This window comes from Myotis brandtii, unplaced genomic scaffold, assembly GCF_000412655.1.
Source record: "Myotis brandtii unplaced genomic scaffold, ASM41265v1 scaffold929, whole genome shotgun sequence".
In the NCBI taxonomy this organism is placed as follows: domain Eukaryota; kingdom Metazoa; phylum Chordata; class Mammalia; order Chiroptera; family Vespertilionidae; genus Myotis; species Myotis brandtii.
In genome coordinates this window covers 915,964-934,164 of record NW_005371832.1, presented here as the reverse complement: position 1 = coordinate 934,164, position 18,201 = coordinate 915,964, and the positions used below count along the sequence as shown (strand labels likewise).

At 39.2% G+C, this 18,201-nt stretch overlaps 1 protein-coding gene and 1 pseudogene across 2 annotated transcripts in view; one reads left to right on the top strand and one right to left on the bottom strand.

Moving 5' to 3' along the window:
* Positions 1–428: 428 nt before the first annotated feature.
* On the top strand, positions 429–1,018 carry LOC106724685 (annotated as a pseudogene).
* Positions 1,019–8,959: 7,941 nt separating this feature from the next.
* The window catches only part of MED20 (mediator complex subunit 20), a 31,192-nt gene continuing 21,950 nt past the window's right edge, over positions 8,960–18,201 (bottom strand). The window contains exons 5-7 of one of the 2 annotated variants that reach the window (XM_014533005.1): positions 14,906–14,987; positions 10,137–10,237; positions 8,960–9,055 (exon numbers count right to left, since the gene is read on the bottom strand). The gene's annotated coding sequence lies outside the window, so the exon portion shown is untranslated. Of the gene's footprint in view, positions 9,060–10,136; positions 10,238–14,905; positions 14,988–18,201 lie in introns of both variants that reach the window. The other variant, XM_014533004.1, reaches the window with a different exon arrangement.

Below are 18,201 nucleotides of genomic sequence, written 5' to 3'. Positions count from 1 at the left end.
ACATTTGGGTGACATGAGCAATGGATAAAGGGCTCCTATTTCCAGGTACTTTAATGAGGACAGAACCATACTAGTAAGGAAAAGAACACTGGAGAAGAGATTCAGTTCTAGTTCTAAATAGATGAGTAAATGTAATTAAGCCACTTCTCAACTGAAACAGGTGTCTGTTTCCACATCTGCAAAAGGAACATGTAAGAGTCAACCTAAATTTGTTATTCTACCTGTAAACTTCCCAAAGTCATTCAGATGTCATTCTCTTATGGCAAGCTATAGGTTAGGCATTAATCCATGAGGGCAGCAAAAAACAAATGAATTTATGTACCCTAGAATTCTGCTACTGTAGCAAAATTCTGCAATTGCTATAAGCCAGCGATTTTCAAACTTTTACATCTGACGCCACAAAAAACTAATTTCTAAAATTATGTGGCACACTTTCAGCTTTGGGCTCAGAGGAGGCATAGGTGCAACTTTCTTCAGTCTTTCCGAATCCGGGTTCATCTGATACCAGCCGCCTCCACCATGCTACAGAAGTTCAATCCCAAGGGGATCAAAGTCGTATACCTAAGTCTCAATGATGATGAAGTCGGTGCCAAGTCTGCCTCAGTCCCCTAGGCTTGTCTCCAAAAAGCATTGGTGATGATATTGCCAAAGCAACCAGTGATTGGAAGGGTCTGAAGATTACAGTGAAACTAACCATTCAGAACAGAGAGGTCGAGATCGAGGTAGTGCCTTCTGCCTCTGCCCTGATCATCAAAGAACTGCCATGAGACAGAAAGAAGCAGAAAAGCATTAAGCACAGTTGAAATACCACTTTTGATGAGAATGTCAACATTGCCGGACAGATGAGGCACCGATCTAAGTTAGAGAATTCTCTGGAGCCATAAAAGAGATCCAGGGGACTGCCCAGTCTGTGGGCTGCAATGTTGATGGCTGCTACCCTCATGACATCATAGATGACATCAACAGTGGTGCAGTGGAATGCCAGGCTAGTTGAGAAGTACAAAGGAAAATATTTCAATTATAGATCATTTGACAACCAATAAAAATAAAAAAATTCTGCAGCACACCAAAAAATATATTTTTTGTCTATCTAACAACAAAAAAGGGTATAATTTTTAATTTTTTTTTCCAAAGAGAGGAAGGGAGAGGGACAGAGAGATGGAAACATAAATGATAAGAATCATTGACCAGCTGCCTCCTGCATGCCCCCTACTGGGGATTGAGCCCACATCCCAGGCATGTACCCTGACCAGAAATCAAACCGTTACCTCCTGGTTCATGGGTCAATGCTCAACCACTGAGTCACACCAGCTGGCAGTATAATTTTGACTCATTCACACCAGACAGCTATTTTTGTCATTTTTTTAATTTGACAATCTAAGGGAAAAGAGGTCAGCGCCCTTGACTAAATAGGTATTGCATGTTTTAAAAATTCTTGTGGCACAGTGTGCCATGGCACACGGGTTGAAAATCACTGCTATTAAGTCTTACGTTGAAACAGGGCATCAAAGAAATAAGCTTGAATTTTCCATGAAACATAATGCACTAAATACCTCTGCATTTACCTCTGTCCTCCCCATAACTCCACTAAAATGGAATTAAAAACATAAAATACACAAGGACAAAGAATAGAAAACAACTATAACAAAGTTTTCGGAAGCTAAAATGCAAATGGTTATTTGACTTAGTAGAGCAAAGAAAGCAAAAGCTACGAGCATGTTAAGGAAAAGCCCCAAACAAACTGAATTGTGTTGGGATAAACCAGAAAAGCTCAGAATGCGTCTGAAAGTGGAGAATGCAGGTAGGCCTAAAAAAAGGAGAACAGGGTAAAAGTTCCACCCCAAGGTTCCCTCCTTAACTCCAGGTATCCATTGTTCAGAGGACAGGAAGTGTGTTCTCTGGAAACTGAAGAGACCATATACTTAAGCACAACCATAGGCAGCTCTACGTCTAAAAATCTGGGGATTAATGGAAACCTGAAAGGTAAATATCCCCAGCTCTTTCCCCACTGAGCTCCCCAAATGTGCAGCCAGGTGTGTAAGGCAATGACTGAAGCATTCTGTCTGGAGGAGAACCTGGCCAAGAGAAAAATATCTACAAATACTGACTGCTAGAGGTAACCCCCACCCCACCCCCAAAAGTTGGGTCCCTGGCTAATCACTTTATAATGAAAACCACCAGTTAACTTTCGGGAGCCCCCAATGTGGCAAATTCAGCTTTCAGTTTTTCCATGGTTCATTCTGGAATATGAGTAAGATAGCCAAGGTTATACATTTAAGGAAATTCCATAAATAAAAAACCAAAACAAATAATCAAGGAAATAGAGATGGTACAGGAGGCTGAAGAAATATTTTTAAAATTAACATACTCAGAAGAGAACTATTTCAAAAATAGAAAACTATTAAAACTTTTGAAAATTGAAAATAGGATAGTAGGAAGAGTCTGAAGATGAAGTTTAAGACATCTTCGAGAAAGTACAGCAAAGAGACAAAAAGATAAAAAATGAAAACGATAGGAAAATTAAAGGACCCATCAGCCTATAAGTTCCAAATACAAATAGTAAGAGTTCGAGAGAGAAAGAATAGGAAAACTGGGGGAGAAGGAGGAATTTGGTTTGAATTTAAGAATTTAAGAAAAATCTCAGAAATGAAAAATCCAAATTGAAGCCCTCATGTGCCTAGCACAACAGATAAAACAAGACCTCCAGTGAGGCTGATTATCATCAGGGACAAAGATAAGATCCTAAAAGCAATCAAGACGGGGAAAAATCATGACTCTAAATACCATCACACTTTCATTATCAGTAACAGAAACAAGAAACCAATAAAACAGTATTTGTTAAACTCAAAAGAAAATACCATCCAATCTAGAATTCTATACCCAGGGAAACTATAAATCAATTATGAGAGAAAATGAAGACATTTTCACATATGTAGGTTCACAAAGAAATTTATTCCCCATGCACCCTCTTCTTAGGAACTTTATGGAAGAATTGCTTAATTAAAGTATAAACAATAAAGGAGGAAGTTATGGGGTCCAGGAAACATGGGGGTCTCAACATTGGGAGGTGAAGGAAAAACCTAGGATATGTGAGAAAGTAGATCCCAAGATCATACTGAGCAGGCCTAGAGAACAATCTGTACAGATTTTTAAAAATAGCAGTCTAAGGCCTGGCCGGTGTGGCTCAGTGACTGAGCGTCGACCTATGAACGGGGAGGTCACAGTGCGATTCCGGTCAGTCCATATGCCCGGGTTGTGGGCTCAATCCCCAGTGTGGGGCGTGCAGTAAGCAGCCAATCAATGATTCTCTTTCATCATTGATGTTTATATCTCTCCCTCTCTCTTCCTCTCTAAACTCAAAAAATCAATAAAAATATATTTTAAAAAACAGCAGTCTAAGACCAATGTTTAGAAAAATGGCATTAAATATCAAAAGAAATAACTCGAAGAGTAGAAAATGGAGGTAACTGGAGAGGCAGAACGTTGGGGGGAGCAGGTAGTATATTTTATATAGGCTTAGTATTGATAAATATTAAATTTTAAAAGACTCTTGCCCTGGCCAGGTGGCTCCATTGGTTGGAGTGTCCTCCAGTTCACCAAAAGGTTGCAGATTAATCCCCAGTGGGATGCATTTGAGAGGCAACCAATCAATGTTTCTCTCTCCCAAATCAATAAAAACATATCCTCGGGTTTGAATTGAAAAAATTTTTAAAGATTCTTGAAAGGCTAAAAAAAATGTTTTAAAATCACATCTAAAAATAACATTTCCCAAGCAAGATTTCTGAGGGGAGGGGGGGAATAATGAAAGAAAAATAAATTTTCAAGACAGAGCAATATCAAAGTCCTTGGAAAATTCTATATCTTAGCATAGAATGTGACTGAAAAAATAAGAGCAGGAAAAAATGTTGTGCATATAGATACTTACTCAAAAGTCATAACTACACCAGCAAAAAGAGAAAAATGGAAGAAAACATTTTAACGTATTATGTATTATTGGAAAAAGTTTATGGTTTATAGCTACGTCAAACACATTACAAATTAAATTTCCCTTTTCATTCAGTTAAGCAGATGCTAAACCAAAGTCAACAGAAAAACTTGATTGCATCACATTTTAGTCAGAACTGAAAACACTTAAAAAACCATGTTGCTTCCTTAGAAAAGGAAAGCACAAATACTGTGAATGTGTTGGAACAAGGGAAAAAGCATTCTGAATTGGTCTTTATCCTCTCCTAAAGACTGAACAAATAATAGTGGGATTCATGTACAAATCTGAAACAACTGCTGCCCAGCTTTCTCTAATACCCCAAGAAGTTGCATCTCAATTAGGAAATATGCTAATATGTTTTTCTCTATTCTCAAACACTTTACATCTATATTTTCTATGGCCCTTTCACAGAAAAACTGGAAGTACTTGTTTATCATCCTCTATAATAAAAGCCTAATATGCAAATCAACTGAACAGCAGAACGACCAGTTGCTATGACACACACTGACCACCAGGGGGAAGACACTCAACGCAGGAGCTGCCCCCAGCCTGCAGGCCCCAGGCCATCCAAGGCGGGTGCCAGCAGGGGCCCACCCAATCGCCCTGCCGGTCACCCCACAGATCAACCCTGATCACCAGCCAGGCCTAGGGACCTACCCATGCACGAATTTCGTGCACTGGGCCTCTAGTCTATAATAATAAAAGGGTACTATGCTAATTAGAGCAGACGTCTTCCAGACAAAGCCGCAGCAGCTGCCTGAGGCTCAGGCAAGCAGCGGATGGCAGCTGCCACTGCCAGGCCTGGCCAGAGGCTCAGGCAACCGGTGGATGGTGGCTGCCGCTGCGAGGGCCGAGACTCAGGCAGCCGTGGTGGCCGGCAGTGGCAGCAGCAGAGGTGTGATGGGGGTGCTGCCTTCCTCTGATCAGCCCAGTCACCTCCTGCAGAGGGAGGCCAGAGGCAGCAGCAGCAAGGGGGTGATGGGGGTGATGGGGGAGGTGCTTTCCCCTGATCGGCCGGTCGCCTCCCCCTGGGGAGCGGGCCTAAGCCATCAGTAGGACATCCCCTGAGGGCTCCCAGACTATGAGAGGGGGCAGGCTAGGCTGAGGGACCCCCTCCAGTGCACGAATTTTCGTGCACTGGGTCTCTAGTATTTAATATAACCTACTTAGAGTCAATGAGTGTTAAGTACGTAGTTATTGATCAAGTGATAGGCTCTTCATGGACAGGCAAGCAGAGGTGTTGCCTGCTATTTACTCAGTTTTATGACATTTGGAGCACTGTAAACAGGGGGAAACTGCTGGATTTGAGGTTTTTATAAAAATAATCTCCTATTGATTTTTGTCTAGGAGTGACTTTTATTTTGTTTTGTTTTTTTCCCCAAACATATTTTTATTGATTTCAGAGAGGGGGGAGAGGGAGAGAGACATAGAAACATCAATGATGAGAAAGAATCATTGACTGCCTGCCTCCTGCACGCCCCACACTGGTGATCATGTGGGGATCGAGCCCGCAACCCAGGCACGTATCTTGACCAGGAATTGAACCATGACCTCCTGGTTCATAGGTCGATGCTTAACCACTGAGACACCCCGGCTGAGCCAAGGGTGACTTTTAAATAGTCTAATATGCTGAAGCACTTTCTGACCAAATCTATTCTAGTAAAAACACTTGCTCTCAATTTTCAGCATAAATAAAGACAATGAGAATAGATTAGAAAGGTGGTTTAACTGTAGCATACTTCATAGCTTTCAAGTTGAATGTTTAAAAATGTTTGCTTCATCATTTCTTGCCATCAGGAAGAAAACATACTTTAAGCTTCTATATAAAGTTTGATGTTTTTTCCTTTTTGAAGTCTGAGAAAATGTGTTAATATCTCACAAAATATAACGCATAACCAAAAGTTCCTCCAGCTTAAGAAAATAAATATACTACTATGTTTATTGTTTCATGCTTACTTCACAGAAAGGAAATAGCTAACTAGGATATGAAGAAATGCTCAAACTCACTAAGAATAAGAAAATATAAATTAAAATGAGACATTATTAAATGGCAAAAATTAGAAATGTGGACAATACCAGGAGCTGGGGTGATGGGGAATACAATGCCTATGGGATGTAAACTGATACACCCATTCAACAACCTAACAATACTAATTCCACAATGCCACTGAAAACACTTAAAAAACTGTATTGCTTCCTCAGGAAAAGAAAGCACAAACACTGTGAAAGCACAAATACTGAGTCTGTATCACAAAGAAATTCTGAAACACATCCATAATGGACATGTACAAGACTGTTTATTGGTAGCATTGTTTATGGTAGCCTAGGCATCCATCACTATGGGAATGGATGCACACCATGGAATACTATGCTGCAATTAGGACCAATTAGCCAATATACATCCAAAAACATACTTAGCTCTTAAATCAATGCTAAGTGAAAAAGTAAAAACCAGAGCAAGATCTATAGCATTTTTACAGGGAGAATTCTATAGCCAAATTCTACAGTAGTATGACATAATAAGGAATTTTGGAATTAAAGATACATATAGAATCAAAGACATATAGCTAACACATTAGAAAGGGTGCTTGTGGGGTGGGAGAGGAAATTTGGCACAGGAAGGGGGCTGAACAAAGGGCCTTTATTCACCAATGCTAGACTGTGCCCAAATCACAGACTATAAAGTCCAAATTCAGAATATTTCATTTATGCATATATTAATTTATTCATTAATTTTTTTTTAAATTTGTATTTATTGATTTCAGAGAGAGAGAAGAGAGGAAAGAAACATTGATTTGTTGTTCCACCTATTTATGCATTCATTGGTTGCTTCTTGTATGTGCCCTGACCGGGAATCAAAACTGCACTTGGCGTGTCGGGATGATGCTTCAACCAAGTGAGCTAACTGGCAGGATCTATTCCATATAAATTTACTGAACACATCAAGTGCCAAGTACTATGCTTAAATATAAACTTTTCTTGTTATTTCTGCTGATGGGTTTTTTTTAAAAAAAACAAAACTCAAGAATGTTTTATATGTTTTAAGATAGGTTTCAACTGGAAGTAGAAGGGGAAAATAATTTAGATTAGAATATAGTATATACTATAGAGTAGAATATAGTATATACTCTACAGTAGGTCCTCGGGTTACGGCGGAGAGCCGTTCCTACCGCATGACGTAACGCGATTTTCGCCATAAGTCAGAACCCACCTACATAAGTACCTACGTCACTCACATGGAGCACATACACAGCAGTAATGAAGTGAAACAGTAAAAAAAAAATTAAAAGAAAGATAACAATTCCTGACCTTTACTTGTGGTAAATAAATAATAAAAAACATAAAGCACATATGTACATACATCGAAATGACAGAACTTTTTTTATATAAATAAATGGGAGATGGCGATGTAACCACGAAACGACGTACATCGAGTCCGACATAACCTGAGGACTGCCTGTGGTATGAGAAAATCACCATTCTTAAAATAGATTAATTTTATAGCATAAAAATTTATACTTACAATTTTTCCATCAAATATAAACACATCTTGAAATTCTTTAAAAAAGACAAAATTAAATAAAAAGTTGAAATACAAAAAGAAATCTAAAGCCCTACAAAATTACATTGTCACATTTCAGTTCACAGCTAAAACATCTTTTCTCATGGCTCTCAAGTGTGAGACAATTTTTTTTTTAATTTTTCTACTTTATTTGTTCTATGAAATTTCCCACAAAAAACTATTTCAACTGCTCCAGGAACACTTCTTGCCAGATTTCTGTTTTCTAAAAGATTTCACAAGCCGAATGCTGGCTGTCAATGTAGGTGTTGCAGCTAATATGGCTCATTACACAGCACTGCTAACAAAATTAACACATTCAGTGAATAGTGACATATCTATTCCATAGAAAATGATGCTTTCCCCCCAAATTACCTATTCCCCTCTTTTTTACAAACCCCAAATGTTAATTAGTATACATGATAATATTAGTAAACAAAACCAATAGCAACTCATAGGACATCATGTGTCTAGCGCTCTAAAATTATAACTCTTCAGTATTTTATTCTTTAACCCTTTGCGGTCCAATTTTATTTTTGGAATACAAACAGTCTGGTCCAAATTAATTGACGGGATTGAATGTTGAACCGGTTTGCGGTGTCGACCTCAGCCTCAACGTTGGACCTGCTCCTAGCGCCTGGTCTGTCGAGTCAGCCTCCACGTTGGACCGAAAAGGGTTAATACTAAGTGTTAGTAGGTGGGAGGATCAAAGCTGAAGAACAGGAATGGTTGGGCTAACCATCCACACGACTGGAAAAACCAAAGTCACTTGATCTGTCAGTGGGGTCTGAAGAATCATCATCGTACATAATAAAGACAACACAGGTTTACAAACGATAATATATCCTGACCAGCATGGCTCAGTGGTTGAGGTTCAACCTATGAACCAGGAGGTCAAGGTTTGATTCCGGGTGAGGGCACATGCCCGGGTTGTGGGCTTGATCCCCCAGTGAGGGGCGTGCAGGAGGCAGCCAATCAATGATTCTCTCTCATCATTGATGTTTCTATCTCTCTCTCCCTCTCCCTTCTTCTCTGAAATCAATTTTAAAAAAAGAAGATAATGTATTTTCATTGACTAATCTATAATAAAAGCATAATATGCTAATTAGACCAGATGTCCTTCCAGATGTCCTTCTGGACAACCTTCTGGATGAAGCCGTAGCGGTGGGCGGGGGCCGAGCCCCTTGCACAAATTTCATGCATCGGGCCTCTAGTAGTTAATATTGAGCTTACTATGTGTCAGTCACTGTTCTAAACATTTTATATGCATTATTTAATTAATCCTCACCACAACCCAATGAACTAGGTACTATTATTTTCTCCATTTTACAGATCATTTTTCAAATCAAATGTAAGCTTTTTCTCATTACCTTTGAAACCTCTACCAAATGGCTTCAACTTCCCTCTGTTCCCTCTTTGTTGCCATTCCAGACATTTCTGACTCAAAAATATGACTGATGTTTCTCATACGAATTAATCAGTTCTCTTCTCTGGCCAACCTCCTCCTCCTTCTCCCTTACAAGCACAAAAAAATTCCTTCATGAAGATGCTCTCTTAACTCATTCCTTACATGCTTATTAAAAGTAAAGAATACAGAAGTATCTACACTAATAAAAGGGTAATATGCTAATTAGGCCAGACATCTTCCAGACAAAGCCACAGTGACAGGGGCCGAGGCAGAGGCGGTTAGGGGCAATCAGGCTGGCAGGGGAAGGCAGTTGGGGGCGATAGGGCCAGCAGGGGAGGGCAGTTAGGGGGTGATCGGGTCGGCAGGGGAGGACAGTTGGAGGCGATCAGGCTGGCAGGGGAGCAGTTAGGGGCATCAGGCCGGCAGGCAGCGGTGGTTAGGGGCGATGAGGTAGGCAGGTAGGCGAGCAGTTAGGTCCCAGATTGCGAGAGGGTGCAGGCTGGGCTGAGGGACCTCACCCCCGACCCGTGCACGAATTTTGTGCACTGGGCCTCTAGTAGAGTATAAAAAGTGGTTACCTCCCCCTGCAAAAAAGGAACACCTCAATAACAGTCCTTAACATTTTACAAAAATAGGAATATACTATACATATCATTCTATAATGTGACTTAAAAAATAACTTTACAACGGACATCTTTCTACATCAGCATATAGAGATCCACTGTATTCTTATTTTTAAATATATTTTTATTGATTTCAGAGAGGAAGGGAGGAGAAAGAGAAACATCAATGATAAGAGCGAATCACTGATTGGCTGCCTCCTGCACGCCCCCTACTGGGGCTCCAGCCTGCAATCTGGGCACGTGCCCTTGACCAGAATTGAACTTGGGACCCTTCAGTCCACAGTCCGACGCTCCATCCACTGAGCCAAACCGGCTAGGGCTCCACTGTATTCTTAACAACTTAGTGGTATTACACTGTGGGGACCCATCATACATAATTTAACAAGTCCCTAACTGAGGAACTTCATTTTTTACTATAACAAACAATGCTATAAAGAAAAGCTGTACTACAGTTTCCATGCAAGTGTATGAATATTTTCCATAGGACAAATTTCTAGAAGTGGAATTACTTGGTCACTGGGTTCACACATTTTAAATTCCAATAGGCATTGTTAAATTTACCTCCAAGGAAACTTACATTCCCACCAACAGTGTGTGAAACTTCCAATTTTCCCACATCCTCATTCACTACTGGCTATCATCAACTTGTTTAATCTTTCAATCTAATAGGCAAAAAACAGTAATTATATGTTTTATTTTATATTTATTTAAATGATTAGGATTACTGATTTTACAGCTTAAATAGATTTTTGAATTTATTAAAAGTTGTAAATTAAGCTGAACTGCCTATGAAAATAAAAAGTATTCAAGAAGCACATTAACAATATAACTGGGGAGACTGGTAATGTCTAACCAATTTGGGATTTTTAGCATGGAGTAGACAATGAAGCCAAGCACAAATGGTTTGATTTCTTCATAAAAGCACATATCTTTCAAGTGAAATGCATTGTTGTCAGTTCTTCAAGCTATGCCATACATTTTAGAAATGTTTCTTTTGAAAGAGTATATTCAATTCCATAGTCATATATTAACTTTTTCATCTTTACTCGCAACATCTCTTTGTGTGATCAGTCCACTCAATGATTTTTTATATGTTGCTTATTAATCTGACCTTTGACCTTTTATCTAATTACACTCTTAAAGCAAGAGTGTAATTAGTATCTAGCCACGAACTCCCAACATAATTAGGACAATAATATAGGTTGTTGTATTAGAACATTAAAAGAAGTAAATGTGAGGAAAACATATAGACCCACATACGCTATGAATGCTTACACAAATGCAATGTCTTTGAATGCTGATGCACTGTCAAAGGCTAGATGTCTGATTATAATGCTACTCGCAATGATGGCTTAACTGAGCTATTCACACACTTTCTCACCTGATTTTCTTTGTGGCCACCTCCACACAACAATTTTTTGTCAGGAGGACTTTAATTAATTCTAACAGGGACTCTGACCTTATTATCCTAATAAAATTAGTATCTCTAACTGCAAAAATAAGTACCACAAATTATCTAGCACACTAGAAAGGTTTTGGCTCAAAACTAATAAATCACTAAACCCATCTCTACCATTCCTTTCATTCTCAATTAAAATTATATTTCTCACTACACAAACTGATCCTTACAACTTTTTTCAAAGTCAAAGTCTTGCCACCCTAATATGCCCACATGGCCTATCCAAGTGAGCGCATGACAGATACTACACATCACCTTTCTCATGTGTCAGAGACTGGAATAGATGGGCCAGGGGGCAGGAAAGAGCAGAACACCAATGTGACAGAGTGCTAAAACCAAGCAATAAATTATCTTTCAGTCACTCATGGCTGCATTTTGAAAAAGCTGATACAAAGCAGGGCCTATCGTTCCTTTGGAGGAATACAAGTGTCCTATGAAAGTACTTTCCTAACACATAGCAACAGTGCTGCCCTGCCACCTCTCGCATAACAGGCCCAGCAAAAGAAGGACGGTTGGGTTCTAAAGACAATGACAAGAAGCTCAGTATTCTGACAATGCGAGGGACCAGTGAAGATCAGCTTTCTGGGCTGTAAACTATGCCAGACTGTTCTGCTAATCCTCCCCAAATCCCACAACGTTGGGGTGGGGGTGGGGACAGAATAGAAAAGTCCAAAGTTGAATCAAGGACTGTTGCTCTGGATTACAGGAGGTCATAACACTCCTACTTAAATGTGGGGGGAGGGGAAGGTGCAGGGAAGGGACATACACAAAAGCCTGCATTTATTAAAAACACAAAAATAAATTTTAGCCTTGATCCTTCTGATGTGCTAACCAACATCTGCCCCCAGTCACTTGCCAGCCATGCTGCACGGAGGCACCGAGTGTCAGGCGTTTTCACACAGGGAGGCTGGAAGAGATGCTACCAGAGTGTAAATTACTAATTAGCTCAGTAGAAGACAAAGAGAGAAAATACCTGTCACAGGATGCCGTTTACAACATGACACACAATAAAAACAACCCTGCACATTTCAGAAGAGCACCTTACTTTTCAGACTTCCATTAACATGGAAATGGCAAAGGAACAGTATTATAGTCTTTAAAAACTGCCCATGCCTCAGAAACAATAATGCCTGACTGGGAAGAATGCTTTCCAAATAATTTGTAATTTTATCACCCTGATGAAAGCAAAGTGTTTTTAATTATTACAATCAACTGTAATAAGAAGCTATATTTCATCAGTTTGATGATCACTTAAAATGGGGGAAAGAAAAAAAGGCTTACAAGTGCTGTATTTTACATCTGTCAGAATATAGCTACTAGTCCTTTCACTAACATCAGACAGGGCTCATTCCGCAGGACATACCTTTACCAAAAGGACAAGCTACCATTTTAACACTAAAGACTGAGAGTGACCTGGAAGGTGGCAGTGGAGATGGGGTCAATTAAATCTCCTTATATCACAACTGAAAAGACTCCCAAAATTTAGATTATTTGGGGGGAGATAATAGAATGTTACAATATTTCTATTCATTCCCTTACCATAAGGCAAACCTATCAGTATGAATTGCAACCAATAGTCTTATACATTTTCCACTTAGATCTTTTCCATCTCCTTGAAGCTACAAAAGGATCGTCAGAATACATCTTAGGCATGGTGTTGAACAGCCCTGTGGCTCCTGTTTTCACATAATAACCTCCCATACATCATCAATACTTAGCAAATCCTGAGGACCCACTCATGTGTGAGCACACTATGCCAGGTCCCCAACAGAGGGGTACACCATGACACAGTTTTTACTGATGTGGGAGAGGCCGACAAACTCATCATTCATAGGTAAAATAATGTTTTTCCAAATAGAATGAAGATAACAAACCATAATAGCACAAAATCCACTCTGGTTCCTTTGCTTCACATGCTTGACTAAAATAAAATACATACCAACTTGCTGATACACTCAAGACATTCTTCCCTTCTCTTTTAAATATTAAGGCCTTCATATCCATTTCTTTTTAAAATTTACTTGTTTAGAAATATTCAAGTGAGATAAAATAATAAAACGAAAACAACTGGTGATTTTAAATAAGGGTATATAGAAGTTCCCTGTACCATTTTTGTAACTTTTCTGTAAGTTTAAAACATTAAAAAAAATTTAAAAGTCACCCAAAAAAATCAAGTTATTAACCACACATATTCTCTAATAGGATTGTCAAGTTTCAACCAGTTGACAAACTTAGCTCATGCTAGGCACTTAGTAAACACTAATTATTAGGTATCTTTTTAAAAGAATGGATCATTTGTACCAAATGAATGACTGGGTGGGGGATGCTGATAATGGGGGAGGCTATGCATGTGTGGGGGCAGAGGGTAAATAGTAAATCTCTATACCTTTCCCTCAATTTTGCTGTGAACCTAAAATTGCTCTAAAAAGATAAAGTCTTGCCCTGGCTGGGTGGCTCAGTTGATTGGAGCATTGTCCCACACACCAAAGAAGGTTTTGGGTTTGATTCCTGGTCAGGGCTCATTCCTAGGTTGCAGGTTCGATCCCTGGTCAGGGCAGGTACAGAAGGCAACCAATTGATGTTTCTCTCTCACATTCATGTTTCTCTCTCTCTCTCTCTCTCTCTCCAAAAAAAATAAATAAATAAAATAAAATAAAAATCAATAAACATATCCTTGGGTGAAGATAAAAAATTAAAAAATAATAAAGTTTTAATTTTATAAAAATGAATGCATCATTTTACTTAACCAAATTAAAGCATGCATAAATGTACTTAGTATATTATTTATACAGGCAAACAAACAGATGATAGTAAAAAGTCAGCAAGAGTCTGACGAGATACTGCTTAGGGATATCTGCATTGAATTCTGAGTTCCATTTTTCTTCAATGGCAACAATCTTACAACTATAAACCTGTAAGATATATAACAAGTCCAGGGCCCTTTTCTAGCTAAAAACGTGAACAGGTAACGATTAATCTGCAATGCTATTAGGCATTTTTTTATTGTTTTGGGATCATTTTGTCTCATAAAAACAATTTTATGAAAAATCAAGAGTATGTAAGAACCTTGATGTAATCTTTGCATTAGATATAACCCTTAGGGTGTTTGTCTCAGGTTCCCCATCTAGAAAGGACCTGAGAAACAGTTAATAACAGAACCAAAGGGATAATTTAAGGATTGGCAAACAAGACACATTAAGGGATTAAAATAAACCAGCACTGTTTAATCTGGAGAAGAGCATGGTAAAGGATAACTTCACAACAGTCAGTAGAGACAAAGCACAATGAATCAGAGCACACACTTTGCCAGCAAAATGCCAACGTTGGAATCCTATCCCCCACCACTTGGTAGAAATTTCCCTTATAAACTATTAAAAAAAAAAAAAAGATTAACTGTATCATTTGGTTACTACTTGGCAAAAGAAAAACTCCAAATGTTACTTGTACTAAAAGATTATCTGAGTATAACCTTGGGCAAATCACTTAATCTCAGGGAGCCTCTATTTCTTCACCTGTAAAATGGGAACAGGAACAGTGCCAATCTCATAGGATTGATGTGAGGAGTAAATGAGTTATAATCTGTAAAGAGTTTACAACCATGTCTGACACAAAAACACTATAGATGGCAGCTACAATTATTAAGTTTATGAAGAACTAGCATCTTCTTAATACTTTAATAAGCAGATATTTTCACTCAAAAATCGAGAATGGGGCCAGAGAACAAATGTAAATATAAAATTAAGTGTGTGCTAGTTAGATAGAAAGCAGACTCTCCTTATAGAGAATATAATTAAATGCTGGAAAAGATTACCTACAAAGGTTGCCACATTACCTATGAAGATTTATGAAAATAGCATAAATTTTTATCTACCTGGAATGATTTAAGTGGGATATTGACTGAAGTTGCTGGATAAACTAGAGGTCCTTTCAAGTTTTCGTCCCATCCAAAGAATCTACAATTAACCAGAAAGACATTTAATTATGTACAACCTACTTATTCAAATCTGAATAAGCTTAAAAGTTGTTGCTTATCAAATACGACTATAAGCAAAATAAAGTTAACTTGAATAGAATTCTACTTCATGAACAAATGAAATAAAGCTTAAATTTATCACCAGAATTATTACTGATAAATAGTATCAGCTGAACTAAAAGATTATCCATTTTCAGTTTTAGGAGTGTCAAGTAAGAAATAACCATTCACAGAGAATTGATGATTTAGCACACTATGGCAGCAGACAGAAACAAAAGACAGGACTGAGCCAGACTCTTCTCCTTGGTGGTTCTTATACCTTATATTTTCTTCTTTATCAAGATTATTAAGTCTAAAATAATTTATGTAAGAACACAAGTATAAAACAATTACATTATTAAAATGGCAATACCATTTTACTAGCAATTCCAGCCCAAACACATCTGTAAAGAAGGAAATTCTCACACACATCTCACAGAAACACACACCTCATACCAAAGTTACTCTTCAGCTTGAAAGTTAATATTTAAGATTAATCTTCTTGAAACTTAGCAGCAAAAATAGTAATTTTTTGAAATCCTGTTAAAGTGCTAAATCAATCTAGTCACCTTGAACACCTGCTTAACAGAATCCAGAATCCATGAATAGTTAGCAGCTGAATTCAGAAAGATTTAAGATTCTAAGTTATTTATATATATATTAACAACCAATGTTTTTAATATCCACAAATCAAAATTGAATCTTTGCTATTACAAATGCCTTTAACCCAATCTTTGCTTTTCCACAAACACCCACAAAACAGTAGTACTCCAAAAACTTTACCTGCCTTTGAAAAATTATCTTTGTGTATCTCAATGTATACTAATGAAATACCCTCAAATAAGATTCTCAAGAACAGTTTGCACTTTTTAAAGTAAATTATAGTCTAGCCTTTAGGACCATTAAGTATAATCATTCGTATTCTTAGCTAAATGTAAGACCTTCAGACTAAAAATCATCCAGATACTCAGTAAGAATAACCTAAATTTTGTCCCAAATTTCTTATCTTCCTTTAATTTCCCAAAGTGTCTTAAAAATAAAAATCTTCTGTAAAGTTAATATTAATATTGGCTTTCTTTATTCACACCTACAAAACAGGAGAGGCAGTGAGCTGTCCAAGGCTCCAGCTTGCATTATATTACAGAAGTTTTCTCCGTGATAAAAATTACTCATAAATTCATTATTTAACCAAAAAGGTAAGTCCCACTCCAAAATCCCCCACTACTCTACAAATCTCCCTTTCTTTATTTGATTTTGCTAAATGGATGCTACACTCTGAAATGTCCCACACAAAGCTAAAGGCAGCTCAGGAACTCAAAGCCCTCACAGCCCTGATTTAAATCTCTTCCTCAGCAAACTTCCGTGGTTGGTCATTTGCCTTTTTCTGAAATGATTTTTCAGTATTCTCCAGCCACCAAATACAGCTAGGTGGAAATCTGGTTATTTTTCAAAACAAAAAGATCTTCATCTGTATCTCACTAACAGTGGGCTCACCACTGAAAATGAAAATGCTGTGGATAAAGCGCTCTGCTTGCCCAGTGCTGGTCAGGTACAACACAGCACGATCACACCACAAAGGCACAGCCACCCTGTTAAAAAAAAAAAAAAAAAAAAGCACCCCAGTTTTCCCAAGATCACAACCCCGGTGAAATGCAAAGGTTTTCAGCACCGAAAGAAAAAAAGAAAAAAAAAAAAAAAAAAAAAAAAAAAAAAAAAAAAAAAAAAAAAAAAAAAAAAAAAAAAAAAAAAAAAAGCACCCCAGTTTTCCCAAGATCACAACCCCGGTGAAATGCAAAGGTTTTCAGCACCGAGTTGATGCTTTATCATTCAGACAAGAACAGTATCAAATCAAATGAGTCTCATCTCTTCAAAGTGGACATAAGAGTCGAATTAAAAACAATGAAAGGTAGAAGCAGATTCAAAATTCCTTGGAGAGAGAAAGAGGTTTCTGAAATTTCCTACTTTTATGGACAAAAGGATTCGAAACAGTTTCAACACAGTTCTCTTCTCCACAAAGAACTCCTCCCCACTCGACTTAGTTTTTACCCCTACCTCTGGGTCTCTTTTCACTCACCATGGTTCCTCCTCTTCTGCACCAAAGGCTCCCTACACTCGATCCTTCCCTGCGGCCTCTGTGCCCTCCTGACCCAGGCAGCCCTTCTGGAGTCTCTCCCCGCAACGTGCACACCTGACTCCCCGCCTCTGCACCGTACCCCAGGTCTGCATCCATCAGGATGCCTCTGGTCTTCCTGAACCCTGTTCTCTTCCCTTACTCTCCTTCTCATCATGTACATCCCGGGCCCGTCTCTGCCTTGCTCCTCTCACCCTCCGCTCTCAGCCCCATCTCTTCACTATTTTCACCTCGGATCTTGCTGAACCTCATCAATTAGCACCATCCCGCAGTTACCCTGTCCCACACCGCCATCACTTCTTACTCCCGTCCTCTCTTTTCTTTCAGCCTTTTTGGTGCCCGAGTTGTCCTATAAACGCCCTAGCTCTCATCTCTGTGTCCTTGCACCCTTCCACTACGCTCTTATTCCTAACTCCACCTGGTACTAGTCCAGTGTTTCATTCACCCTCTTGCACTTTCGAGAATTTACACCCATTGCCCACCACTAACCCGTTACCTTTCTCAGAACCTCGCAGTTCCCACCCACCGCCAGTCCTGGTCCTTCAGCTCATCTCGCTCTGCACTAGTTCACACCCTTGTCACGTCTGGCTCTTAATCACTCTCTCTCCTCTGCTCCCAACTACTACCCCAGCCCTGCCTCTCCTCGCAGCCCTGCCTCTCCTCGCCGCCCACTTCCAACTCTAACCTCAGCACCCATCACCCCACCACCATCCCCTGCAAAGCTTTCCCCTTCAAACCCTTGCTCTTACACCTAAGCCCAGGATGCCTCTTCCAAACCCGGGTCTTCCTAACCTCGTTCCTTGCCCGGCTTCCTTAACACCCTCCCTGGTTCCTGCCTCCTTTCTGCCTTCTAGGCTGGCTTGTCTGCTGCCTTCGAACCCTTTCTCCCCTTAATCCTCATGTCATTCTTAGACCCGTTCCCCGCAACCGCCCCGCAAGCCTTCCTTCCTCTCTCCTCCTCAAGGCTTTGACCCAAACCCAGTCGTCGCCCACCCCGCCAAAACCCAGCGCCGGCGCGCCTGGC